This window comes from Gopherus flavomarginatus, chromosome 7, assembly GCF_025201925.1.
Source record: "Gopherus flavomarginatus isolate rGopFla2 chromosome 7, rGopFla2.mat.asm, whole genome shotgun sequence".
NCBI lineage: Eukaryota > Metazoa > Chordata > Testudines > Testudinidae > Gopherus > Gopherus flavomarginatus.
Genome location: NC_066623.1, coordinates 66,269,606 through 66,290,734, shown reverse-complemented (window position 1 = coordinate 66,290,734; position 21,129 = coordinate 66,269,606).

Here is a 21,129-nt window from a genome sequence, read left to right as displayed (position 1 = left end):
ACACAGAGTAAAGCTGTTGAAAAAACTAACAAAGGAACAGCTTCTTTGTAAAGGTGGCAAGGAAAAAAGAATAAAATCACTTGTGAGAGATTGGACAGGTAGATGGCTGAGACTGGTATGACTGACAGAATGCAGGGAACGGAGGATGAGACACAAATGCAGACTAGTAGGGAAGGACAGAGTTGTGAAGGGCCTTAGAAGTGAAGACAGGTAGCGTGAATTTGATGTGAAGGAGAAAGGGAGCAGGGGAGACCACTGAAGATATTTGAATGTAACATGATGAGAATGATGTCAGGAAATGCATTCCAAATGGACCAGCGGAGTGCAAGAGATCATGGGTGTCAGATGGCCAGACAGGATGAGGTTGTAACAGTCAACATGGAGAACAGTGAATGCCTGTGTTGCCTCAATCTTCCACATTCCACCTTATTCATCACTGATCACAGCACCACCATCCTCCCTGCCAGGCAAGCCAGCAGCCTGTTTTTGAAATAGAAATAATGAACATGAGATTTTTCAAATATATCTCCTAGTTCCCAATGATTTAGTTACAATATACTGTCATGTTACATAAAAGGCTCTTTTTCTCTTGCTAGCATAGACCACTGCATTAAAACTTATAGTCAACTCCCTCTTATTAAAAAGCCTATCCCCAGGAGCCAGCAATTAAAAATTAAAAATTGTCAGAGAAAAGACAGAACACTGTATTTGTGCTAAGGTAAGGTCAAAAGGAATAGCAAGTGGGAAAGAAAGAGCAGCTATGGGAAATAGGGATACTAAGGTACAGACTGCATAGAGGGAAAAGTACTTGTAATTTGCAGATACTAAAGCTGGCTGGAAAATGGGGGGGGGGGATTTCTTTGAGGGGAGGGTTTGCTTTTTTTGCAATTTCAATTTGATGGAAATTTTTCTACCAGTGTTAAGAGTTACCATCTTGCACTGAAAAATAATTCAGAAATAGGCATAAACTTTGTCTGTGCTGCTTCAATGAGCTCCACGCAGGCAGATCCCTGTGCCAATAGAGAACTATACTGAATCTGAAGGGGCTTTGTGGATTAAACTTAAGTTGTAAACTTGTGGCAAGACTGAGGCTCTAATGCACACTCAGCCTTCCACAACTGCAAGAATAGCATTCATCTCACCTTGCTTTTGGCCCTAAGATTTCAGATTCTTTTTGTCTGGTCTTTCTCCAGGCTACTGGCCTCCCCTTTTTGGGAACAGACTCTTGAAAGGTGAGCTTATTAATACCATATCCAAATTTGCTATATTGATTTGAGCAGATTCAGATTTCAATTTGCCCTGGTAAATCTACAAGAATATATACCCCTTTTATCACAAAGCCATTCTCAGTTGCTGAATGTTGGCATAGCTCAGTTGAAGTAAAAAAGATCTACTCTGATTTGCACCAGCTGAACATCTGGCCCATAGCCTTTATTTTATATTTTTAATGAGAGTACCAGAGTTGATAGACCAGTCGATGTGATGAGACAAATCTTCTGGCTCTATCAGCAACAGAATATGCAGTGGAATTTTTTTTTTAAATGAAACACCATCTGTAATGATTGTTTGTTTTCAGTTGTTTTATTTCAGGGTGTTGAAAATATTTATTGTGGGAATGATGATAATAAATTGTTCTTTTATCACAGTTTGGATAGAGGTAACAAATGAAACTGCAATCCTAATTCTGAAATTATTTCATTCTGTGACTATGGAGGCATTGTGTAAAACAGAGGGGGGAAGTGGGGAGGGGGACCCTGATGCTATAAACCTGAAATCGTATCAAGATTGCTCTCTTTAAGGTAATTGGCTCTAGGAATACAATATGAGAATGTGAAAATTCATGGTGACTGGCTTTTTGATGAGTTTTTATATATCTGAATCTGCAACTTACAAGACGCAATCATTACCTTACCCTGAATACTCTGAATGTATGTCCTTGGGTGATAGCAATTGTCCAAAGAAAATATGGCTGATAACACCAGTTTCATTTCATTGACTGCAGTACATGAAAAATACAGCAATCCATATAAACAGCAGGTGGGGTTAGTTTAAAACTGCAACAAACTTTAGAATACAGAAATCAATTTTTGAATGCTTAATAAAATTAGGTGACTCTTTTGATATTTTATGAAAACCTGTTTAAAACATCTCTACTTGTTTATATATATATATATATATATATATATATATATATATATATATATATATATAATACTATCATCTGTAAAATAGGATGTAACTGCATACAAATAATGTAGCAGTACTATCTGGAAATGATTACAGCCTCAGAAGAGTTAGCAGATTAGTTAAATAAGGGATGCATTGAGAAGGGGGAAATTTATTTCATTCATACAATTGGATTATATGTATAAGTCTAGCCAATCTCCAGCAGCAGTCACTGGCATGAGGAAATTATGCTGGCATATTTCAAACTCTTTTTTTTTAAATACATTTTTCATCATTTCCTGAAAACATTATTCAACACATGTTGACAGGATGGGCAATTAGATTCAACACTTCTCCACATATACATTTCCAACTGAGAATTTCTGTGAATTCTAAAATATCTGTAGAAGAGCCAGATAAGACACCTATTTGTCTTTAATCATATACATTTAACACTATGTATCAGGGACTAGCTGCTGGCATTGGTTTTCATTGCAGTCACTAGCAGCCTAGCACATCAGTCATTGCAGCAGCATTTTGACACATGTTGCTAAGGCTGCCTGAAAATCTTATATTCTGGTAACAAAATCTACTTGCTTCTGCACAGTACCACAAGCATGACATACTGTACTGTATGGAACAGATGTTAGAAGTTTTTCCTATGCATAAAATGACAAAGAAACCCAAAATAAAAACAACCCTGTTGTGTCTATGTACAAATATAATCCTGTTCACCCATGAAAACATATTTGGTAGTGTACCAAAGTGATGACCACTTGCTACGGGATATATGCAGTTTGTCTCCTTGCTCTGTAATTCATCATGCAGATTTGACAAACTCAAGCACTATGCTCTCCTTTCACTATTTTTCACATTCCAGTCCTCTGAATAGCTTCAAGCACTGACCACTCCTTTTTGAAAAGTGGCAGAAGAATGTTTCCTGCTTTCCTCTGAAACGCAGACTATCCCCTAAATGTACATTTACCTGAAGCTCTGAACATGCAGGACTGAACATTACTTCAGCATCAGATTTTGAAGGACCTAACCAATTCGTTCATGAGTTCACCACTCCTAAGTATTAAAGCTAACTCACATTCACCCAGTGCTGTAAGCAGGGTGGGACAAGCAGGGCAGCCACTTAGTGCACAAAGCCATGGGGATGGAAAAATGGGATGGAACACTGAAGAGGAGCAGCAGAACCATGAGCGCCAGGACATGAGCAAATGCCTTGGAAAACATCTCATGGCAGCGAGGCTCTGCAAGCAGGGGTCAGCCAGTGCCAGGCTCCTTTTGGGGAGAGGCAAGAGCACGTCAGAGCTATACTGCCTGCCCTGCCACCCACTCTGCCTTGGTCCCTGAGCTGGGCCACCCCTGCACGGCCGAGTGCTCCACAGGCAGGGCAGGTGGCACAGCTCTGAGCTGTGTCCCTGATGAGCTACTTGCCTCTCCCATGAAGGAATCCTGCTCCAGCTGAAGAAGCCCCCTGGAGTCAGCCCCTGCCCATGGAAGCTGCATTGCTTGCTGCTCCCTTGGAGCTCCTGGCTCTGCTGCTGCTCCTCAGCCCAGAGGCGACATGTGGGGTGGTCACGTGCCACCCCAGAATCTTTAAATTGCTTCTTCCCACTATCAAGAACTACAAAATAAAAGGGTAGTGGGCACATACATGCTTGGTCGCTCTAGGCTCTAAAATGCTTAGTTATGACCCTGAATTCACTATAGCATCAAATGTTCTCTACACAAACAGTGAATGTTCACATTTATTGTACATGAGGCACATGTGCACAAAATATAAAGGAATTAAACTAGGAATCTACTGTCTATAAAAATGAACATTTAAAAAAGCCAATGATAAGAACAGATCTGGTGAATATATGATTTATAATTAATACATTTTACCTTCTTTTGTTTCTGAAACGCCTACAGTGTTTTTGTTTCTTTGTTTTTTAACACACTAGAAATAATATGTTATTCTATGTTATTTAATACATATTTTCTGTGAAGAATTTTTGGCCTATCATTTATTTCTAGTATTTGATCTTTGAACTGTTTTGACTAGATGCATAGGTCACACGGTTTGTTTTTGTTTTCTGATTGAAGGAAAGCAATGTTAGGAATACCTTTCTTGGATGGATGCTCACTATTACAAATTCACAATCCTTTTTCTGCAAATACTTTTCAAGGACTCCAGTATTCACTTAAAATTCCTTGTTTCTGAGAACACTCCTACCTGAAAAATCATTCAGTAAAATACAGTATGTGGCTGGAGACATCTGAAATGAAATTATATAAAAATTAAATACATAATCAGAGATAATTATTTACTATATTCATCTAGCTCTTATAAAGGAAGGTTCACAGAAGTAGTGAATTAGTGTAGATAAAACTATTAAGAAAGTGACTGATCAGTTTCAAGATCTGGCAGTGAAACAAGTGACACTGGAGTCTTTCACTGTTTGAAACTGTTGAAAAACAGTAATAAAGCATGCTCTTGCATTTAATTTACTTGTCACTGCAGTAGACAAAGTATTAGGTTACTACCAACTATATTCACGTTTCCTGCTCCCATATGTCATTGCCCATGAATCACTGAACATAGGATACTTTTCATTTTATAAAATGTTCTTCCTAGTACTTCCTGTGAATGAGATGAAATCTTAAAATAATGTTCAATAATTAGGTGAAATTATCCTTGTAACTTTGTCAGCCTCTCTTTATAAAGATATCAAGAAATCACTGACAAATTTAGTGGAACAAATACATGACGGGAGGGTGGGAAATCCATGTATTGGTTCAACTGTTGGTTTATCTTACATGTTGTGACCATCAGGACTATCCTCAGGATTTATGGTGCCCTAGGCGGGATTATTAAACTGGTGCCCTTGTGCCTGACTTGCTCTTAGCAACACAGACATAAGCTGACAGTATTGGAAAACTTGCCACATGCATGTTATTAAAACCAGTTTAACTTAATTAAGTACACTGTAATGCTGATGAACCAGCACTAAAGAAGTAGTACTATAGAAAAAATTCTGATTTGACAGAATGATGCAAATAATATATTTTTTTAAATTTGTCACCATTTCATTGGAAATTTATATGAAGAAGTATTAAAACAAGGATTTGTTTTTAATTAAAAGCAATCTTTCTGGCTTTTTTGGCTGTAAAATCAATAATAATGTCATCATATGACAAAGACAAAGTGATGTCTTGTTTGATTGCAAGAATAGCAAGACCAGTCAAGTGTTCCTGACTCCGTGGAGAGCAGAGATAGTTTTTAATGAGCTTTAGTTTTGAGAAACTCTGTTCTCCTGATGCTACTATTACAGAAATTGTCAGTAGAATACGAGTGGCAATGTACACATTAGGATATATATATATATATGAACAAGTTTGCTAGTATGAATAAACTGTACAATGTCCATCATCGATTTTGCATGTGGCAACACTGATAACAGTGTACTCAATTCTTCATACAGTTCAAGTCCCATTTAAATCAAAACTATCACTGTGCTTCAGGAGGCTCTCTAGGTTCTTGCACTTTGTCATTAGTTGCTCTTGTTTTCTTACTTCATTGAATTTAGTCCCGCTCAGCCTGCTGCCAGCTGAGTGAATGGAACCCCAGGCCGACAGTGGGTTGAGTGGCTCAGCAGGGGTCTCAGCCACTGGCCTGCTTAGCCTGCTGCCAGCCTGGGGTTCCTTGGGGGTCCTCAGGCCAGCAGCAGGTGCTGAGTGGGGCCAGCCGCTGGGACCTCGGCTGGCAATGTGGCAGCAGCCGGAACCCCAGAGCATCAAAAATCAGCTGGCATGCCACCTTTGGCATGTGTGCCGTAGGTTGCTGACCCCTGTTCTATACCAGTGGTTCCCAAACTGGGGTTGGCGAACCCCTAGGGGTTTGCAGAATGTTACAGGGAGTTCCCCAGAAAAATTTCACTAATGGTGGCCAGAGGACCCCCGGCATTGGAGACAGCAGAAGGGACCCGGTTGCAGGGTAGACACCCCGAGCCCCAGGGAGAGCAGGGCTGGGCAGTTTGGGCTGGCAGCCCGAGTTCTGGCTCCCACGAGCTGGCAGCCCAAACCCCAGTGCTCCACGCGGGGCTGGTAGCCAAGCCCCAGGGAGAGTGGGGCCGGGCAGTTAGGGCTGGCAGCCCAAGTCCTGGCGGTCATCAAGGGAGCCAGCAGCCTGAACCCCAGTGCTCTGTGTGGGGCTGGCAGCCTGAGTAACCAGAAGAGTGGGGCTGGCAGCCTGAGCCCTGCCCCCATCAGCCGGGGAGCTGGCAGCCCAAACCCCAGCCTGAGCCCCAGGTAGAGCGGGGCTGGCAGTTGGGGCATCCATCATACTGAGGAAATTTAGACTTAAATCCCTGAAAAAATTCATTTTTAGGAGGGGGTTCGTGACATTTCACAATTTAGTGAAAGGGGTTCATGGGCTGTTAAAGTTTGGGAACTACTGCTCTATACACTAGTAAGGAGATGAGCATATTACAGTTGTTGGAGGACTCTATTTAGCAGTAACAGGACTATAGGAAAGTCAGTCAACATTTTTTGTTTCTCTGATGAAAACTGGCCCACTCCTTTCCCCATACCAAACTTGTCACAAATTATTGTCAACAACTTAATTTTCTGTTTTTGGCTAAGATATTGATTTTTTTTAAAAAAAATTGAAATTGAATTCAGGATTGTTAGCAAGCATTTTTGGCAAACAAATTTGTTAAATGACAATCTAAATGGCAACACAGCACTGCTTTCATGCTTGGCTCACCCCCCAGCCTGCTGGTCCAACAGCTGCAGTAAAGGAGGAGATAGGTGGAAAACTGCAGGATCCCAAAATCCACCTCTTGGGGTGCAGAGTGGCAACAGCAGCAGCAAACCCTCAGGTCTGATCACACGCCAGTGGGCACCACCACCAGCCCAAAGGACCATGGTGAAGTTAGCACAGCATCTGATCTCAGGGATGGGGCACCCATGGAGCCACAGCAGCTCATCCTGCCCTGTGCAGCTCCATCTGGGGGAGAGATGCGCTTCCCAGGTAGGGTCACCAGATCCAGATATCCTGATTTTATAGGGCTAGTCCCGATATTTGGAACTTTGTCTTATATAGGCACCAAAAGCCTATATAAGAAAAAGACCCCAAAATTGTGACTGTCCCTATAAAAGTGGGACATTTGCTCACCCTACCCCAACCCACTGTCCTGATTTTTTGCACATGCTATCTGGCTATCCCTAGCCCAGTCCTGTGTGACCATTCCAGTCCTGGCTGCCTGCCAAGGAAGTGAGTTACTTTCACTTTCATTCCTCAGTAGGCAGCCAGGGAGGGGACGGGGGAGAAAGGGGTGCTCTGTGGGGGGAGGGAGAAAGGTGGAGTGCTCCATGGGGAAGAGGGGAGAAGAATGGATGTTATGGCGGCCAACAAAGGATACTGCCAGAGCTGCCGAGTGCCTCACCTCATGCCGGGGGAAGGAGTCACACTCGCAGGTGAGTTCCTTCCCCCACCCCTTCCCAGAGACCCCAGCAGCCAATCCCCTCCGTCAGACTGTGCTGCATTCATCTCTCTAGGACCCAACAGCTCTGCTCTTACATGCTCCACTGTTTCCCATCTGTCCGGGCTCCCAGCAGAGCGGTGTCCGCAGACCTAGTGTGCCCTTGGCAGCTGCCTATTCTGCCTATAGCTAAGGATGGCCCTGGTGGCCATACAAAAATGAAAATGAGCTAATGCCACTAACCAGAGGGGGGAAAATTCTTTCAATCACCTCCACGGGGGTTGCACAGGTATAACTGAGGGAAGAATTTGAGCTAATATATATAGAGGTAGGAATACAGAAAATTACAAATATAAAGTAACAATCCATTGGACATCAACTCACAAAGGATTTTTGATCATCTGTAATAAGGTGTCCATTCAATGCTGTTGGTTATGTATGACTACCTAAGACACATAGATACAACAGTAAGAAATTGATTGGTGCGGGGGGTGGAGGCGGGATATGTAGCTATTAACAACTTGTAAACAACAGATCTTTTCCATTTGTACATTTAAGGTCTACAAAAAGTTAAGGGAAAGATACTGAAACAGATCCTCAGCTGGTGTAAACCATTGTGGTTCTGTTAGCAATGGAGCTACTCTAGTTGATACCTGTTGAAAATCTGGTCCAATAGCTAAGTTATTTCACTTACCATCTTCAAATGGTCTCGAAAGGCACATATCAGCACAGATTTTACATATATCAAAATATAAATTCAAATCCTGGAATTAAAAACTCTGTTTTTTCTTTATTCAGTTCATTAATTGTACATCCCAAATATAGTAGCTGGTTTAGCAATCCTGTCACTGGTACAGAAGAAGATAGGAAGGGTGGGGAGTGGAGAGTCAATTCACTACTGTACGTTTAATGGAACTATCATGCACAGTCATTGACATTTACACCTGCAGTTGAGCAAGTTTTTATGGGTTGAAGCAGGATTGCAAATTTAGATCTAGGATCACCTGCATGTGTTAAGTCACAAAGTACAAACATTTGAACCAAAGGAAATCAAGGTGACAGAATTAAAGCTCAAATGCACTAATCCCTAATTTGAGTTCCTCCCACAAAAAATGTATATTTTTGATGTTAGGGAGGCAGCATGATCAAATTATTATATTGGAGAGTCATGACTAAGGAGACCAGTGTCTATGTCCAACCCTGTTGCTCACTTTCTATGTGATCTTGGACAAGTTACCTAAGCTCTGTGTACTTCTGTTCCCTCATATATAATAATACTTGCCCCACCTTTGTATAATGATCTGAGGTCCTTATAGAACATTTTTGATGTAAGAACAAAGAGTTGCCATTAAGCAGCAGAGGCAGAAAACACATAGGCTTAAAAGCATGGAATCTTGCTGTGAAGAGCAACATGGCACATCTTCAAAGAGTACAACAATGTTACACCACTGTCATAGTTCAGAGCAACTTCACCTGTATTCCCCCTCTGTGGCCACCAAGGGCACCTACTCTTATGCTTCCAGCTCCTAGTCATCACGTCTTGGCCAGAGACCCACATTTCACCCGCTCCTGACAGGGAGACCTTTAAGGCTGAACAATTCCCTGCCTGGGTGTTGGAACTAGAGGTGTGGGGGAAGTTTTGCAGCACCCGCTAGCTTGAAGCAGTTTCCATTATATACAGAGTTTACAGTTTGTCTCAATGGCTTTCAGCACCCCCACTACAAAAATTGTTCCGGCACCTCTGGTTCCCTGCCCACACTGTGATATCCCCAGCAAACCAGAGTGCCTAGAAGATCAGAATCTATACTTTGCTTTCTCTCCAGAGGCTATGACCAGTGTATTGCCAACAGTTATAAGTTACACACAGCTACTTCTAAGCAAGCAAATTAATTCTTATGGTGAAAGTATTACAGAGAAAACCTTAAAAAAACAATAAAAGAGCCTACACGCATTCTAAAAGGCTTACGAGAGATCACCCCAACTCCATCCTCAGGCTCTGATAGATGTCTGTCCTTCAAAACCCACAATAGGGTTTTCCCCATGGTTACAAAGTTCAAAAGTGTCTCATATTCAGAACCAGAACACAGGCAGTTAGTTCAGCCATTTCTTTGGGCAGTGCAGGCCTTTGATCTCCAGGCTCAGTGAACAGGTAATCAGCAGGCAATAACCCACTCCTCGGGACATAGCATCAAAAGTCTAGGTTTCTGCATAACTGGAGGATAATTTGCATTAACCTTTTCCTAGATATTTCCTGAGAAATCCACCTCACACTTATAGTCCCAAAAGTCCATTCTTGTCTGGCACATTTTCAGTACTCATTTGAACTCCTAAGCCTCACATCACTTCTCTCAACTACTGACACAGAGTTTACATACAGTCGTGGCCCACAACAATACATAAACTTTGAATTTAACACAATGGATCCTAAAGATACTTCAGCTTAATCCTATAAGATTTCCCAAGGATATGGAGGAAATTGCCATATCTGTCTCAACTATTTTTCAGCAAAGAATGTCAAGAACTATAGTGTAGCCAACTGAAACTGTACACCTTTTCTCTTGTGGCAAGAGCTACGGGACATTCAATAACCATAAGTGGTCAGGACTACTGTTTTACATCGGTCTGAAAGAAAGGATGAGTTTGGATGCAGGCTAGAGTTTATAATATGGTATATAAATGAGCAATAAAGGAAAACATTGATTTAGTCTCACATTTAATTTTTTAAAAACAAACAAACATTTTAAGCAGCAGAAAGCTGTCATAATTACAAATGAAAAACAAATTCACGATTTTATCTATGTGGAAGATATCATCATTTTGTTATAAAAGTTGTGTTTACTAATGAAGATTTCAGGGCACAGTTTTCCTCTGAACAAATTCAGAGATATTCATGAAATTTTTAAAGGACCAGCTCTTTGGTTGGTATAAATCAGTTTAACTTCATTGACTTGAATGATAGAACACTCATTAACACTATCTGAGGACATTTGTGTGTCTGTGTGAATGGTAGTTACAGCCTTACTGCCTAGAAATCTGAAATAGTTGTATCAGTTTTTAGAAGTAGTGGGTTGGCAGCACCTGGACATTTCTAATTTTCAGTCACTATTGAGCTATCAAAAAGTCTCAAATGGATAGACATGAAATGGCAAAGTTGAAAGGATTGTCAAGATGCATTTGAAACTCTCAAGTCATGCGTAGTTATCCTATCCATCATTTGACACCCACATTTTACACTCATGTTAGTAAAGATAGATTTAGAGCTGTCCTGACATAGAAACATTCCCATGAACATGGAGAAATACTGTATTAGCTATGGGAGTAGATATATGAACAGAGAAGAAAGAAACTACTGCATTTCAGAAACACGATGTCAAGCAGGGACATGAAGCCCTGGGAAAGTGGTATGCATATTCAGATGAAAGACCTCTATTGACATGCATATAGTCAGTCATCCAAAACCCATCTCACTGCTGATTAATTGAACTCTATGATTGCAGAAGTTAATTTCCATACTAGTTTACTAACAAATTATCTATTTATTTGTGCATTATTCTGGAACAGAGAATGGTCTGTACGACAGAAATTTTGAGCCAGAATTTGAAATCCTTCTTGATGTTGAATGGTATTGTGATGCTGACAGATCAGATGCCAGCTCATGCCAAGTTCCCTAGACCTCACTGAACATTGACAAATGCATAACTGGAAACCAGTCTGACTCACTCGTGTGTTAGTATTGTTGAAATAGATATTAGAGTTATAAGAATGTGTTTAGTGTTTAGTTTTTATGGAATTCTTGTAGGATACCTCATGTATTAATCCTACTTATAGTATCTGTATTCCACCTTATAAGGTAATGGTTAAATGTTTCCTTTGTAACTATAAAAATATTTGCTAAGACTATAAATTCCCCACAGTGAGGGGAGAAGCATTACCAAGTGTGAAATGCTAGTTTACCACAAAGGATATTCTTTTTTCCCTAACAAAAGAACATCAGACAAACCATTGTGGACAAAAGCCTTTGTTGATCACTTTACCTGCACCTCTAAAGAGGGTACCTGCATAAGCCGGCATCCCACTACAGCTTGAATGCTGGGAGAAGAGAATAAAAATGCCCATTAATGAGAAATTGGCATCTTTATTTATTCTGTCTGGACTGTGATAGGCAAAGATTCCTAAACATAAGCAAAAGATCCCCAAGCTGGTTGGCTTGTGTTAGCCCTAAAAGACAAAAAAGTTGGCTTATTATAGGAGATTCTATTATCTTTTGAACATAATATTGTGTGTATATGTTTGCCTGATTTAATATTTTTTCCTAATTAATAAACTTTTAGTTAGTTTGTTACAAGATTGGCTACAAGTGTTTCTTTGCTTTGAGGTCTGAATACAATTGACCTGGGGTAAGTAACTCATCCTTTGGGACTCGGTATCACCTGAATATATTTGTGATTTTTGGTGTAAGGAACCATCTATCACAGAGACAGGCTTGCCTGGGTGGCAAGAAAGATCAGAGTCTGTCTATCCAGGGGACTGTTTGTGGCTCCTTATTAAAGCTGTTAGTGCCTGCCAAGTTCACATTTCTTACTCGGTTGCTAAAATCTAAGTAAAGAATACACAACCAGTTTGGGGTTTGTGCTCTGTTTCTTGACAGTCTGTCCGGAGATTGACACTCGCAGTTGTGAGCTTCTCAAGACAGCGCGACAAGTACATTACTCTAAGAGTGGTCCGTAGAAGTCAATGGGCTCAGTCATGGCATAGGCACAATTCAGAGTGACTAAGAGTTTTAAAATATGGCCCTATGTGATTTTTTTAAAAATAAATATTTCTAGGTGCTATAGCCTATTGAACTTAGTGGGAATCATACCCTATTGAAATACAGAAATAACATGTGAAAAGTTGTTTTGGCAATTTTTACAACTGAGTCATGATTGGGAAATGCCAGCAATCATGCCAGAAAGTCAATTGCCATGTGATTTCTATCTGATGTTTAGCCCAAAGAGACAAGTATGGGTTAAGCTCTGAATGAGCATATGATTGTGATCAGTAGAAATGGTTCGTTATACTCGTATGTGAGATTTATTGACAAGTGTGAAATGTCAATGTGATGTGATGCTAATTAATGAAATAGTCTAATGGGGATTTTTTATTAAGGATAGGAGTCTATATTGTATTTAATAAATCATTAAGGCTCTCCCACTGAGCTTTCCAACTTGTTCTGTATATCTGGGTCAGGTTGTAAGACCCATCCTTCAAGCTGAGCATCTCTTGTGAGTTAATGGAAGTTGAGGGTGTTCAGCATCTTACAAGACTGGCCTTTGGAATGTAAACTCCTTGGGCAAGAAGTGTGTGTGTGTGTGTTTGTGTATTTTCACAGTGACAAGCACACCTATGTTATTAAAAAAAAAACAAAGACTGGGGTTTCCCACAGGAGCGTGTGACAGTTAGGTGCCCAAAATTCCTTAGTACAGCACAGCAGTTTTTTGGGGGAAAGTCAACAAATGTATTTGGCACATTTCCTGCCTTTTATAGCCACTTGTAGTATCTCTGGAAATTATCAGTCTTGCCTTTAGGACACACACAGATCAGGGTGCAGGGAGGTGGAGCTGGGAATCAACTGCACTGAAAGGCAAGCTTCTCCTCCTATATGACCTTATACTATATTACCAATGTTGACATTTACTTTTTGAAAGCAATTAGTGATATTCCTATACTTCAGAAAGTTAATTACTTTCAAATGGCAAATGTGAAGACTTTTTACAATAATCACTGTATTGCTTTTTCTGACTGATTCACAGAAAAGAGTTGGATTGTTCAAATGGCACCTCAAGTTTTTAGGGAAGGATTTACCAAAGCACAAAAAGGAATTGAGTGCCTAACTCCAATTGACTACCTACTTTTTTGTCCTTAAGAGAAACAATTATCATTTAATTTCTCTGTTTTAAATTATATTTTGTAGCTTTCATCCTGCTATCCAAAAACAAACAAAACAAAAAAACTTACAACTCATATGTTTACAAATGTCTCAGAATATCCAAACAAGCACTATCAGAGTACAATGACAAATTTTAAAGAAGCAAATAATGGAGAAGTATAAATAGTAAATGAAAATCAGATGCTTTCAATTTTAAGATGCTTTCAATTGTATATTCATCTTCATGGTTCTTATGAGCCTAAATTCTAAACATATAATCTGCACTTATATCCTAGAAGGACATACTTACTTTAATTTTCGCATAATCATAACCTCTTAAAGACCCTGCATTTACATTTCTCCTCCTTTCCAATCCTTGTTATTAGAACATCACTTGTGTGTCATTCTTAGAATTAGGGACTGCAAGAGCAACCCCTTAGGCAATCAATCTATTTGACCAGCCTGGTTCTGCATCTGAAATAGTATGAACTGGCTGCAGAAACCTGACCTTGACAGAAGAGGCCCAGATCCTCACATTAAGGTAAAAGGAAAATATTGAGGCTGGAGTAGGGGTGGAGAGGAAGGGAAGAGGAAGAGGAAGAGAAAGAATGAAGTTGGGCTCAGGTTCCATGTGTATGGCAGTTTCCCAAAGTAAGTGACCAACAGATTAGTGAAAAAGGAAATAACACCACTCTTGCTATATTTTTGGTATAAATTGTGTAGAGCGCTTAACTACAAACATAGATTCCATGGCCAGAAGAGACCACTGTGATAATCTCCTGTATAACACAGGCAATAGAACTTTCCCAAAATAATTCCTAGAGCAGATATTTTAGAAAAAGAATCCAATCTTGATTTAAAAATGGTCAGTAATGGTGAATCCACCACAATCCTTGGTAAATTGTGCCAATGGTTAATTAGTCTCAGCATTAAACATTTATGTCATATTTCCAGTTTGAATTTGTCTAGCTTCAGCTAACAGCCATTAGATCATGTTATATATCTTTCTCTGCTAGATCAAAGAGCTCATGACTGAGTATTTGTTACCCTGTAGCTACTTATAGACTGTGATCAAGTCATGCCTTTGTTAAGCTAAATAGCTCTCTCACCAACAGAAACTGGGGCAATAAAAGATATTACGTCACCCATCTTATCTCTTTTTCACTGTAAGGCATGTTTTCTAATCCTTTAATCATTCCTGTGGCTCTTCTCTGAACCCTCTCCAGTTTATCAACATCTTTCTTGAACTGTGGGCACCAGAACTGGACACACTATTCCAGCAGCGGTCACACCAATGCCAAACACAGAGGTAATATGACCTCTCTACTCCTACTCGAGATTCCCTGGTTGATGCATCCCAGGACTATATTAGCTCTTTTAGTCAGCATCACACTGGGGGCTCACATTTAGCTGATTATCCATCACAACCCCCAAATATTTTTCAGTTTCACTGCTTCCCAGGATAGAGTCTCCCATCCTGTAAGTTTGCCCTACATTAATTGTTCTTGACAGGGTGACTAAGAAAAACATACATAGAACTCTGTTGTGTCTCTTTACCTTCTTATCCTGTTATTTCTCTCATCTTTATCTATTTCTGTTTCTCGTAATAGTTTTATCTTCCTCCCACCCCATTTCCCCTGTCTTCAGTGACTCCTCCCACCGCTCTCTATTTTCCACTCCATTTTCTTCCTTTTCCTATCTTCTATTTGCTGATGCTTCCTTCCAGTCTTCCTCCATCCCACTACTCCTTGGTTAGAGCTCCTCCCTATTGCACACTGCTTTCTTCACTCCACTCTCCTTTATTTCATTCTGTGAAAAATCAGCAGAAAAAGGAAATGGACATGATCAAACAGACCTTCAGAGATCTGAGTCAGATTCTGATCTCCGTGGCACCATCAAGTAGATGGAATGAAGGGAATGGAATGCCACAGTTACAGGAACAACTCCTTTCAGATCATGGAATTAGGGTGACAAGATGTCCCAATTTTATGAGGACAGTCCCAATATTGGGAGCTTTTTCTTATATGTCTATTACTCCTTGTCTCCTATTCTGAATTTTCACACTTGCTATCTAGCCATCCTGTGTGGAATGCATGACTCAAATGATAGGCCATATACTTTTACCTGTACTGGGGTGAAATTTTCTGATTCTTCCACATTTAGACAGGGACACTACCCTCTGCACAAACTGCTTGTAACTCTGCCGACTCAGATGAATTTTGGATACCTCTACTTCTTCCCTTTGGGAATCTGTGACCAGCACTATTAATCAACAGCTTTCTTAAAACAAGGGGTTTTATTAGCATTATCATCATCTACCACTTGGAATAAAACATCAGTGAAGAAATATGATTTTCAAACAACAAACAGCCTACAGGCATATTTCATCTCATCTAATCTTATGCTTCCTTCCAAAGCTAAGTTACATGGGCTTTCCCCTTAAATTACAAGAATGGAACAGAAACAATTGACCTTCTCCTAACAACTTCAGATCCTCCCCTGAGTGTAAGAATCTTTCATATTTTGAAACCCTTTTGCATGTATGTGTGTGTGGATGCACTGCTAGTAGTATGGAAAACTGTTAAATATTACAAGCTATCACTTTAATTTGTAAGGGGTTTCCTGGTCCTGTTTGCAGACTAGGGTTGTCATAAACAGATAGTTAAGGGTTAAAGTCTCTTTTTACCTGTAAAGGGTTAAGAAGCTCAGTGAACCTGGCTGACACCTGACCAGAGGACCAATAGGGGGACAAGATATTTAAAATCTTGGTGGAGGGAAGTCTTTGCTTGTGCTTTTTTGTTGTTCGTTGTTCACTCTTGGGGCTAAGAGGGACCAGACGTACACCTAGACTTTCTCAATCTTTCTGAATCAGTCTTTCATGTTTCAAAATTGTAAGTAATAGCCAGGCAAGGCTATTATGTTTGTTTTCTTAACTTGTAAATGTGTCTTTTGCTGGAAGGATTTTTACCTCTGTTTGCTGTAACTTTGAATCTAAGGCTAGGGTGGGGGGGTCCCTCTAGTCTGTATGAATCTGAGTACACTGTAAAGCATTTTCCATCCTGATTTTACAGAGATAAATTTTACCTTTTCTTTCTTTAATTAAAAGCTTTCTTTTTAAGAACCTGATTGATTTTTCCTTGTTTTAAAATCCAAGGGATTGAGTCTGAACTCACCAGGGATTGGTGTGGGGAAAGGAGGGGGGATGGTTAATTCCTCTTTTTAAGATCCAAGGAGTTTGGATCTGTGTAAGCCTCTCAAGGCAACCCAGGGAGGGGAGAGTCTGGGAGGAAAAGGAGGGGGATGGTTAAGTTCTCCTTGTTTTAAGACCCAAGGGGTTTGGGATTTGTGTTCCCCAGGGAAGGTTTTGGGGGAACAGAAAGTGTGCCAGTCACTATATTCTGGCTGGTGGCAGCGTTACCAGAACTAAGCTAGGAATTAAGTTTAGAAGGGTCCATGCAGGTCCCCCACATTTGTACTCTAAAGTTCAAAGTGGGGGGAAAACTTCCTTCCAAGCTAAGGCCACATCCACACTACAGAGTAAAATCGAAATTAATAAAATCAATTTTATAAAACAGGTTTTATAAACTCGATTTTACGCGTCCACACTAGGGCACATTACTTCGGTGGTGTGCGTCCATGGTCCCAGGCTACCATCGATTTCCGGAGCGGTGCACTCTGGGTAGCTCAGTAAAAGAATGGGACCCATAACTTTGATTTCCGTCCACACTAACCCTAAATCGATATAGTAATATCGATTTTAGGGTTACTCCTCTCGTTGAGCCGGAGTACAGAAATCGATTTTAAGACCCCTTAAAATCGATTTTAAGTGCCTTGTAGTGTGGACAGGTACAGCGTTAAATCGATTTAACGCTGTTTAAATCGATTTAAGGCTGTAGTGTGGACCAGGCCTAAGTTACATAGGCTTTCCCCTTAAGTTACAAGAACAGAACAGAAACAATTGACCTTCTCCTAACAACTTTAGATCCTCCCCTGAGTGTAAGAATCTTTCATATTTTGAAACCCTTTTGCATGTATGTGTGTGGGAGTGCACTGCTAGTAGTATATGGAAAACTGTTAAATATTACAAGCTATCACTTTAATTTGTAAGGGGTTTCCTGGTCCTGTTTGCAGACTTGGGTTATTTAGGAAACCATGTGATCAGAGTCAGCTGCAGACAGACAGCCTAGAGCAAGATGGGTTGAATTGTGCCTCTGATTTTAGGGAGCCTGTTTTGGTCTTTTTCTGTTTTGGGGTTTTTGTGTATTAAGGTTCTGAATTTTAAGAGATAAAGTAGAGTTAGATTGCAACCTTCCAGCAGCAGTTTAATGTTTTTATTCAGACTTCTTTGTGTTTATGTTCTGAACATAACATTGCCTGGGAGAGTGGGCTAGAGCCATTAAGCTTACTCACATTGGCATCATTTCAGAACAACTGTTAGGGGGCTATTAGAAATGGGGTTCTCTTCTTGAAGTGAAGTCTACTACCCAGACAGATCCAGACAAAGTATCAATAATTATGATAGAGCACCTCCGCATTAGTCAAATGGAAGTATATAAATTTACAACTATACATAAGATATGGTTCTTAGCCATGCCCACCTTGCAACTTACATATGGACAGCACTCTCAAGAGATGGAAAAATAAAGCAGAATAAAGAAGTACAGCATGACCTACCGGCTCATGCAAGTTCATTTTGGAACCCTGCAACTGACCCTATGTAATTTGATTCAAAATGTATGTAGTCTCAAACAATACACTTTCAAAATATATGCCAAGCATAAGGGTACCCACATAATCAATGCTTAAACCAGTACAACTCTGTGAGGAGAAAATCCTCTAACATACTGGTTGGACTATTCTACTTTTCTGTGATTGGGTAAGATAAACTATCCCATGAGGTATAATGTAAACATGCTTCCCTATAATATGAAAAGTTTCAGAGTAATTGGAAAGCAAAGAAGTAGGACACTGTTAATTTAATTGTTACGAGATAAGTGTGATCAAAGCTGTAGAATATGAACTGCATCCTTGAATGCAAGCAGCTTCATTTAGGAAATGGAGTTAACAAATAAGCAAATATATACATTGCTATATACAGTATATACTGATTTACAGTATGCCTTATATTCGTCTCCTCCATTATTTACATTTAATAGCCAGTTTTCTTCTGTCTTTCCTTTCTGACTCCACACCATTGCTAAGAAATATGTGACTGAGATAAGCATATTATCTTCCATGAGTGCTGCAGTCTACTTAACTGAGAAAGCCATGCACAATAGCACAGTGCCGCTACTGCTGACACAGGATTTAGCTGGAACTGATTCCCTTGGGAACAAATCAGTCTCCTTTCTACTGAGCCAAGAATGCTACTAGAGTGCTCGGGGTGTGCTACAGACTGCTGGGGTCTGATCTGGATAGGGATAGAGACCTCTTTAATGTTTTTAATGTTTTTAATGATGTAAACACTAATGGGAATTGTGTGATCTTGGGAGACTTTAACTTCCCAGATATAGACTGGAGGACAAGTGCTAGTAATAATAATAGGGCTCAGATTTTTCTGGATGCAATAGCTGATGGATTCCTTCACCAAGTAGTTGATGAACCAGCAAGAGGGGATGCCATTTTAGATTTGGTTTTGGACCTCATAGAAGAAATGGTTGTAGGGGACAACCTTGGTTTGAGTGATCGTGAACTAATTCAGTTCAAACTGGATGGAAGGATAAACAAAAATAGATCTGGGACTAGGGTTTTTTTATTTCAAAAGGGCTAAGTTTAAAGAATTAAGGAAATGAGTTAGGGAAGTAGATTGGACGGAAGAACTTGTGGCTCTAAAGGTGGAGGAGGCCTGGAATTACTTCAAGTCAAAGTTGCAGAAACTATCAGAAGCCTGCATATCAAGAAAGGGGAAAAAAATCATAGGCAGGAGTTGTAGACCAAGCTGGATGAGCAAGCATCTCAGAGAGGTGATTAAGAAAAAGCAGAAAGCCTACAAGGAGTGGAAGATGGGAGGGATTAGCAAGGAAAGCTACCTTATTGAGGTCAGAACATGTAGGGATAAAGTGAGAAAGGCCAAAAGCCATGTAAAGTTGGACCTTGCAAAGGGAATTAAAACCAATAGTAAAAGGTTCCATAGCCATATAAATAAGAAGAAAACAAAGAAAGAAGAAGTGTGAATTCTAAACACTGAGGATTGAGTGGAGTTTAAGGATAATCTAGGCATGGCCCAATATCTAAACAAATACTTTACCTCAGTCTTTAATGAAGAGCTTAGGGATAATAGTAGGATGACAAATGGGAATGAGGATATGGAGGTAGATATTACCACATCCGAGGTAGAAGTCAAACTCAAACAGCTTAATGGGACAAAATCAGAGGACCCAGATAATCTTCATCCAAGAATATTAAAAGAACTGGCACATGAAATTGCAAACCCTTTAGCAAAAATTTTTAATGGATCAGTAAACTCAGGAGTTGTACAATATGACTGGAGAATTGCTAACATAGTTCCTATTTTTAAGAAAGGGAAAAAAGATATCTAAGTAACTATAGGCCTGTTAGTTTGACATCTGTAGTATGCAAAGTAGTTAAGGACATTAAGGTCAATGGTAATTGGGACAAAATACAACATGGTTTTACAAAAAGGTAGATCGTGCCAAACCAACCTGGTCTCCTTCTTTGAAAAGGTAACAGATTTATTAGACAAAGGAAACACAGTGGATCTAATTTACTTCAATTTCAGTAAGGCAGTTGATATGGTTCCACATGGGGAATTATTAGTTAAATTGGAAAAGATGGGGATCAATATGAAAATTGAAAGGTGGATAAGGAACTGGTTAAAGGGGAGACTACAACGAGTCATACTGAAAGGTGAACTGTCAGGCTGGAAGGAGGTTACTAGTGGAGTTCTTCAGGGATCGATTCTGGACCAATCTTATTTAGTCTTTTTATTACTGACCTTGGCACAAAAAGTGGGAATGTGCTAATAAAGTTTGTGGATGACACAAAGCTGGGAGGTATTGCTAACACAGAGAAGGAACAGGATAGCATACAGGAAGATCTGGATGACCTTGTAAACTGGAGTAATAGTAATAGAATGAAATTTAATAGTGAAAAGTGCAAGGTCATGCATTTAGAGATTATTAACAAGAATTTTGGTTATAAATTGGGGACACATCAGTTAGAAGTAACAGAGGAGAAGGACCTCAGAGTACTGGTTGATCACAGGATGATTATGAGCCGTCAATGTGATATGGCTGTTAAAAAAGCTAATGCGGTTGTAGGATGCATCAGGCGAGGTATTTCCAGTAAAAATAAGGAGGTGTTAGTACCATTATACAAGGGACTGGTGAGACCTCATCTGGAACATTGTGCACAGTTCTAGTCTCCCATGTTTAAAAAAAAATGAATTCAAACTGGAACAGGTACAGAAAGGGTCTACTAGGAGGATCTGAGGAATGGAAAACCTGTCTTATGAAAGGAGACTCAAAGAGCTTGGCTTGTTTAGCCTAACCAAAAGAAGGCTGAGGGGAGATATGATTGCTCTTTATAAATATATCAGAGGAATAAATATCAAGGAGG